This window comes from Octopus bimaculoides, chromosome 5, assembly GCF_001194135.2.
Source record: "Octopus bimaculoides isolate UCB-OBI-ISO-001 chromosome 5, ASM119413v2, whole genome shotgun sequence".
Classification (NCBI taxonomy): Eukaryota; Metazoa; Mollusca; class Cephalopoda; order Octopoda; family Octopodidae; genus Octopus; species Octopus bimaculoides.
The window spans coordinates 78,426,565-78,435,680 of NC_068985.1; the positions used below are offsets into that span (position 1 = coordinate 78,426,565).

General features: G+C 37.3%; 1 protein-coding gene across 3 annotated transcripts in view; it reads right to left on the minus strand.

The window, feature by feature from the left end:
* The window catches only part of LOC106869251 (opioid growth factor receptor), a 48,332-nt gene that overhangs the window by 31,197 nt on the left and 8,019 nt on the right, over positions 1–9,116 (minus strand). For 2 of the 3 annotated variants that reach the window (XR_008264124.1, XR_008264123.1), the window contains exon 1: positions 7,839–8,805. The exons of the other annotated variant lie outside the window; for it this stretch is intronic. The gene's annotated coding sequence lies outside the window, so the exon portion shown is untranslated. Of the gene's footprint in view, positions 1–7,838; positions 8,806–9,116 lie in introns of those variants that run through there. 3 annotated transcript variants of the gene reach the window in all.

Genomic DNA, 9,116 nt, shown 5'->3' on the forward strand with positions numbered 1-9,116 from the left:
TGTGTGTGTGTGTGTGTGTGTGTTTGTGTGTGTGTGTGTGTGTGTGTGTGTGTGTTAAAAATAAAAGGAGAAAATATTTTGAGAACTTTATCCTGAATAAACGTAAGAAAATATTTACATCTTTAACAAAATATGCTACGGGTTTCAATTGTTTAATCGAATTTAGTCATGCTATAAGAGAGGGAAAAATAAATTGAAGAAAATTTAATAAATCATTCATGGTATCAGTTTGTAATCTCATATGGTTTTTTACGAAATGCAAATGGTAGTAGTTGCTGATTTTCTGATGGCTGCTGGCTAATAATAACAATAGTAACAGCTTTAGGACCATAGAAGGACAAAAATTAATTTCAGAGAATAACTATGTTATGATTGATAAGAATTTTCATAGACAAAAATCTGGGACAGCGATGAGGATGAAAACAGACCCCTCATTTGCAAATTTAATTATGAAATATCAATCAGAATGTGCTGCAGAGTAGAAGGCCCAGCTGCTATATGTGTAGTAGAAAGGATCACTTAAAGACTTTTATCCGAAAGAAGAAAAACGAAAGAGAATGCAGTTGCCGTCATTATATACAGTATTTATAATAACAGTACACAAAGATAAAGATCTTAGATGCAGCTGTCGTTATTTTCAAAGTACCACCAATCGCAATTTTCGAAGTGTACCATTGTCAGAATGTTCAGGGTGGAAACAAGTAAAATGTTGCATTGTATTTTATCATGAAACCACATAGATGGAAGTCTTACACTTTTCCTAAATATTTGCTTTTTGTGCAAGTTACTTTTTTTATAAATAGCAATGAGTTTGTCATTGCAGAAACTTTTATTTTGTCCGCATTTTTCAAAATGGCAAATTTCAACGACGCCCAATCGCTTCAGCATTTGCGGTTTTACACCCAGTGCAATGCAGTTTTTCGACACCTGTGATAAACTAGCGATCTTCCATTCAAGGGGGATAAAAGAAATTGTGTGAATAATTTTAGTATACTTGGAAGTATGCATGAATGTTAATCAGAGTTTCTAGCGTTTCTTCATATCCTTTTCAAGGACAATACTTACACATTTTTGTTCCTAAGAACACACTTTCACCTTCACTCTATCTTTCATGAGGAAACTGACAGTAAGACAGAAAGAAGCTATTCTAGTTTCATGTTATTTTTAAATATCTTTTATTATCTTTTCACACTTCTGAAATATTTTTGCACTGTAAATTTTATTCTCACTTCACATTTAAACAGTATTTGCTATGAAACGAAATCGAAGATTTGAAACGACAAAACAAAGGATACAGACAATGATAAGGAAAGCACAAAGACGGAAAATATGAAAAAGTTTAAGACAAAACCAAATGTTAAGAAGAGCCATTATGACTCAGCACGAATATGAAAGTTATTTTACTTGCTGTATCAATGTGAAAGGCAGAAGATACAAAGACAACACGAACGGTGAACAATGAGTTTGTTATGTGGAAACATCGAGAGAAAATGCGACAAAATAACATGAACGAAGCACAGCTAGAAGAATACCAAGAACTTCAAAGAAGAAATCGAGGACAACACGAACGAAGAAGAGTTGCTGAATTTGAGAACTGTTCATACAAAAGGCCAAAGTCAGAAACAATTTGGTGCGGTTTGATAAACCAGAATGAAAAACTGTATTTTATCTTTTTCAATAATAGGCGCAGGTGTGGCCATGTGGAAAGAGGCTTGCTTCCCAACCAAACGGGTCCGGGTCCAATCCCACTGCGCGGCGCCTTGCGCAAGTGGCTTCTATAATAGGCTCGGGCCGGCCGAAGCCTTTTGAGTGGATTTGGTAGACGCAAACTGAAAGAAACCCATCGCATGCGCGCGCGCGCGTGTGTGTGTCTTTGCGACTGTGTTTGTTCCCCACCACCACCGCCACCACTGCTTGATAATCAGTGATGGTATGTTCACGTCCTCGTGTCTTAGCGGCTCGGCAAAAGAGACCGATAGAACATGTACCAGACTTAAAATGAATAAGTACTGGGGTCAATTCGTTCGACTCAAATTCTTCAAGCTAATGCCCCAGCATGGTTGCAGTCTAATGACTGAAGCAAGTAAAAGATAAATTTCAAACCTTTGTCTAACCCAATGTTTCTCAGTCATTTTTTTACCTATGGTCTCTTTGATTTCTATTTTACTCGGATGGCCCCTCCTGGTGATTGAATGTTTCAAAATCTTCACCATTCACGTTTCAAAACCCTATCATATTTTTATAACTAAATATTATTAGGAATTGTATAAAATAATTTTTTAAGGTATTTTGTATATTGTAGAAATATCACCGGTTTACTGCCAATAAATTTTGACAACAAAATTTTATGTGGACCACCAAAGGACCATACGGACTCCGGTTGAGAACCACTAGTCTAGCCCATTGTCATAAAAATGTTTAACATCATGAAGCATGTTTATGAAACTTAAAAAATGGGTCCTGATAGTAATTATGTAAGTATATTGCAATCCCAGTGAAAATATTGGTTTTAAATTTTAGCACAAGGCCAGCAATTTCGGGGAGATGGAAAGTCAATTACATCGACCCCAGTGCTCAACTGGTACTTATTTTATTGACCCCATGAAAGACAAAATCGACCTCGGCGGAATTTGAACTCAATACGTAATGACGGACGAAATGCGCTAGGCATTTTACCCGGCGCGGTAACGATTTTACCAGCTCACTGCATTAATGCCAGTGAAAATATTGGTTTCCAAGTTTGGCACAAAACCAGCAATCTCGGGGTAGGGGTGAGTCGGTTATATCAATCCCAATGCGCAACTAGTGTTTATGTTATCGACCCCGAAAGGATGAAAAGCAAAGTCGACCTCAGTGGAATTTGAACTCAGAACGTGAAGGCCGATGAAATGCCCTAAGCATTTTTTATCCCAGTGAAAATATTGTCTCAAAAGAAAAAAGTGTTGTAGCTAAACGGAGAGTGCTGAGCGTGGTATTGTTGTATGTACATCTGCATAAATAGGTATGGATGTATGTGCATTTTTCTTGATGTTAACCGTCCACATCACTTCTCAAACTTCCCAATGTTTACCTTCCTTATAACACTCCTACTCTTTCCAATCAAGTTGCATGTTGGTTCAATCGCCAGAGATCGGAATAAGTGCTTTGCAGCAATTATTCCGATTTCCTTCGTTCTAAGTTCAAATCCCACTAAGATCAGCTTTGTCTTTCATTTGATAAATAAACTATCAGTTTAAGGAGACAGTCATGGCCATATGGTTGGGAAGTTTGCTCCGCCATCACATAGTTCCCGGTTGGATCCCAGAGCAGGGATTATTATCTAGGCGGGCTGGCAAAATCATTAGAATATCGGACTGGTATTTTGTTCTGGTTGTTTGCTTTCTGAGTTTAAATCATACCGTTGCCAAATCATATCCTTGCTCACACTCGAGATAAGTTTAAATCAGATGAAACTGCACATGACGTCCAGGAAGACTACAGTCATCAACTAGCCTCGTAAAGGAAAAAAAAACTGCTGAAAACCCTTCATCTATCCCCACAGAAATCTGTACGATAATTGTCTCGTGAGACAGGAATCCCCAAATCAAGCACCCATTGCGAGCTCACTGGAAATGTTACATTCTAATATTAATCCACGCTCTAAATAAAAACGATTCTGACTGGAGAAGTGATTTTTGCGAGTAGTATCCAGGAAAATGCGAGTAAAATGCATCATTTCCGTCCAAAATTGTTTGGAGCAATGAGGCTAGCTTTAAAGTTAAATAGCTCAATTAATCAATGCAATTGAACTTGCTGGGCTCCTGAAAATCTGCATGGTACTATGAAACACTATTTGAACTGACTAAGGGTTATAGTGTGATGTGGGATATCATAATTGGGTATCCGAGGACCATACTTTTTTGACCAAACTGTCACTGGGTAAGTTTAACTAAACTTGTTGCAGGAATCTGCCTCTTTCCACGCGTCGAAGAGTTGTTCGGTGACGTAGAGATGTACTTCCAGCAATATGGAACAGTTCCTGATTCCTATCGTGATGCAACTTTTCCGAACAGATGAATTGGGCTAAGAGGTAGCGATGAATTCCCTGAACGTTCCTTAGACCTTACTCCATTGGATTTCTGTTTTGTGGGGTTGTCTCAAAAATAACGCTTATGGTTCAAAACCAGCAACGGTCTATGAGTTGAAAGAAGAAATCGATAGACAGTGTCTCACAGTTCTTAACGCTGTTGACTCCATTGGCCTGCGATATTAGCTGTGTTTGGAAATCGGTGTTCGTCAGTTTGAACATTTGTAAGCATGCATTTATCCATTTATGCATTTAACAATTTAACTTGTTTTAAAGTCAATAAACAATGCATTTATTGTCATTTAAAGAGTGAGTACATTTTGGGGGACACCTTGTATACACATACACACACACACACACACACACACACACACACACACACACAAAACACACACATACACACGTAGTATGTACATACATGCATGCATATATAATACATGCATACATACATACATGTGTGTGTGTGTGTGTGTGTGTGTGTGTGTGTGTTTGTTCCCCCGGACGGACGGGTGGCTGGATAAATGGGTGGGTGGAATAGATAGAATAGACAGATAGCCAGATAGACTGACGGATAGATGGATAGATGGATGCTGGATAATAGAGAGAGAATGAGGGAAGAGAGAGAGAGAGAGAGAGAGAGAGAGAGAGAGAGAGAGAGAGAGAGAGAGAGAGAGAGAGATACTAACATCATTTGTTATGAAAATTGCGATATAGTAAAACAATATGTTCAAAGAGTCTAATCGCCAGAGACAGTTCAACAGTAAGTCAACAGTATGTCTGCGAATGACTCGATGCTGCCTCACCTGAGTTTTGTAGCATGTTAATAATTGTTGAGTGTTGATGTATTACCTGGCCCTGAAGAGAAGGACCAGTCGGTGGGATGCGATCCAAGCTATGTTAAAGACGAAATATTTAGTGGGGACCCTTAGTGAAATCCTTAGTGGTCGGGAGGATCAACACTTGGAATGATTGTGACGGATCAAGATGCTTGTAGCTCATGTTTATAAAGGCGGGTGTTGCTATAAGGGTCATCTTGATATAAGTAGCATCTGTGTTTTCTTGCTGTTGAAAGACAAGATTGACATGTCTCCATCGGTAGATCCTTTTTGAAGTCTTTGTTCCTAGAATCGTAGCCAGTTTAATCGTACTGCGTCTAGGATACAAGTGCATGGTGAATGTTTGATGAAGGGTAGTATCATAAACATAATTTTGGGTGTTTTGGGATGAGATGGCAAGTAGGTCACTGAAATAGAGATGGAAGAAAATGGGAGACAAAACCAAACCTTGAGAGCATACTCTAAAGAAGATAGGACTCCGTCAGCGCACGTTGCAATAGGGCGATCTGACAGGAAGCCACTGATGAGAGAAAGAGACGGAGAGTTGCTTATTCACCTGTGTACATACACACATATACGCACATTATCATACACCTAAACATTCATACATGCATACATACATACATACGTATACGTACGTAGTACATACATACATACATACATACATTCATGCATACGTACGTACGCACAAACATACATACATGCATACATACATGCATACATGCATGCATACACGCATGCATACATACATACATACATACATACATACATATATACATACATAGGTGCCCAGTGGAAGTTAACATAAAGCTGAAGATCAGAGAAAAAGAGAATACCCACGCTGAATTATTGAAAAATCTGCAGTTACTCTATCTAGGTTACAAGTTCAGGTTTATACCTGTAATTATTCGGATCCTAAGATATATAACACACTGCCTAAATACCAATCTTGAGAAATTAGGCTTCTCAAAACCAGAAAGGAGAAAACTATTTTGAAGACTACAGATCCAATCCATCACTGGAGCTGTAAAAATCTGTAAAACTTTCCAGGAGTTTATCATTTAAATATATCTGAGCATGTCTAGATATGCAACTATATGCATGAGAATACATGCATAAAACATACAAATCTGTACATACATACATGCATACGTACATACATACTTACATACATACATACATACATACATACATACATGCATGCATACATACAAGTAAAAATACCCTGTTGTTAATGTTGATATTCCAACGAGGGAGCCTTGGATCTAGATTAGAAAGCGGGTCTTTCTCTATTGACAAGAAATCTTGAAATAAACTGAATAATGACATACATACATATGGTGGTTGTCTATTCCCTATACAGTGTTTGACCACCTCCTGTACTTACATCTTAGCACCATCATGGCGTCTGGTGTGGCTTTTTAAACGAGACAATGTTCTGAAAAGACACCCACATAGATTGCACCTCTGATTTGGACCACAAAGACCTGCAGATAAGTTCTGCTCTTTGTGGATCTTAACATGTCTTTCGAGGTTTCCGTTGGATTTGCAAATCTTCTGGTATACACTGCATTCAAAGGTGTGCACAGACATATAGGTAGAATAGTTGGTGGACATTTTCCATGCGTTCGCAGATGATATCTGAGGCCAGCGAAAGACAGGCATGGTCTGCCATACACTGTGCACACTAAAGGGTCATTGTCATTCAGATTTCTCGATCGTTACATTCTTCCTTAGATCTCTTTTGCGTCTTACTTGCGTTATCCTGGCCTCTTCAAATGCTTTCACTCCACTCCACACCTTTGTTCGCCATCCAACTCGATCCGAAGCAAGGGTTTCTATATCTTCTGGAACCATTTTTTTACATACATACATACATACATACATACATATGGAAAACTGCTTCGAAACCTCCAACTTCTATATCCGAATTACAAATTTACATTTATACCAATAATGATTGGTATAAATGATTGGTTTTGTAAGTAAATGCCGAACTGTCAGTCTGGATAAGCTTGGATTTTCAGAAAAAGAAATCAACCAATTGACTCGCCACATTACAAATATAATCTGAAAGTGGAGCTGTAAAACCATGCAAAACTTCTCTCGGGTTAAAAATATGACATTATTTCCGTTATCAATTTTTCAAATATGGAGCTTTGTGTCTTTGTTAGAAACCTATTACTTCTTCAGAGGAAGAATTTAAATGATTAAAAACAGAAAAGACACACGTACATACATACATACATACATACATATGCAATCAGGTAAACACTAAAGTGAAACGCATATCCATCACACAAATATAAGTTATCGCCGAACAGAAACATGATGCGTATATACACACATCAACCCCAACACCTGACTGAACTGAAACAAGGCGACCACAAACCCCAACACCTGGCTGAACAGAAACAAAAGAGTCTTGCCACTCGGTTAGCGGCCAACTCTCCAAATGAAAAATCTTAAATAAATACCGAAGAAAATTCGGACTCACCATATTTTAAACTCTGATTTTTTTTAAAAATTCGAATAATAATTTTTTTTTTTTTTTTAAATTAAAATAAAATGAAAAAATTCTTCTTTCGTAACCGTATGAATTCCCGTGAGTAGAATACAAATTCGTAAAAATTCTCTGAAAATTCCAAAAGATAAAAAGTTATGAGGGGTTGTATGGGGTGCTTGAACCAGAATTCCACCCACATACATACATACATACATATGGATGTATATGTATGCATACATGCATGCATGTATGATCGTATGTATTGATATTATAATGTACATTTCTGTGGAACAGATACAATAAAAATTACAATTTTACAATATATAGGTGATGGGGTAGAGCTGCAAACTGATCGGATTATTAGCAGAAGACAATAGACACCCAGTTAATTTACTCTATCACTGACATAGATTTCTAGTTAAATACTCACTCAACGTTATTTCTTCTTGACAAGTAATGTCATCGACATGATGATTATGAGTAAAATCATAAAGATAATTACTTCGCCGAGATAAATCAACATTCTGGAACTTTATTCTGTATGAATGGGAGATTACTTGCGTTAATACTTTTGTATTGCAGCGTGTGTCTTTTGCTGTGGCTGGCCTCTTTGTAAGGGATAGAAATTTTGTATTTTAGTGTCGAAGTAAGAAAGAATAACTTTAATTTAACGCGTGTTTTTCTTAACTTTTGAGAGTAGAGAAATTTTTAAGTGCCGACTGGCAATAGATTTGTGTCCATGCTATGATTAAATGTTAACGAGATGGTCACCGAGTTAGGAAAGGATTAGGTAAGTACTGTGTGAAGATGTTTGCTAGATAACTGAACGTGTTATTTAATGGCTGATCCCAGCGTGTAGATGGTAAATGGTTAGTTACAGTATGTACGTGTTTAGACAGCTTTCGTGTGCTGACTTTATAGTCAGAATATATAAATGTTGAATAAGACTGATACAGAGTGTAAATCTTAGATGAATAATCTCCGAGTGGATCTTGTCACCATAGTCACAATCTTCCTTCTTTTGCCGACAGATTGTCTTTCAATAGAATAAGAGTTAAAAAGGATTTTCTCAGTTTCGCCAGTTGTTAGAAATAATACAATAGTCCAGATTTATAAAGTGTTTACAAGTGAACATCCTTAATTGGACAATTCGAAACTTCTTCGGTACCAATTCTAAATATGGAAGTTTAATCCACAGACAATTGAAGTAATTATTAGCATGGAAGTAATAACGGGAGAAATGAATATTGTATCTTCTGATATTGGAAATTAACACGAAACTTAGGATTTCGCTTAAATTGCTTCTCTAGAATTGCTTAAACTGAATAACTTGGATTAGTTTATGCAAGGAACATGTTCATGAAAGAAGCTAGAATCTTCAAAAATAGTGTTGTGTCACCATGGTAACAACGTCGTTGTCATGGTCACCATCTCTATCGTAAATACTTCGTCTTTATTTATTCTTTCATTCCTTTCTTTTACTTGTTTCAGTCGTTTGACTTTGGCCATGCTGGAGTACTGCCTTTTAGTCGAAGAAATCGTCCCCAGAACATGGTTCGTAAGCGCCTGCTACTTATTCTATCGGTCTCTTTTGTCGAACTGCTAAGTTACAGGGACGTAAACACACCAACAGCGGTTGTCAAGCGGTAATGGCAGACTCAAAGACACACGTACCTATATATATATATATATATATATATATATATAT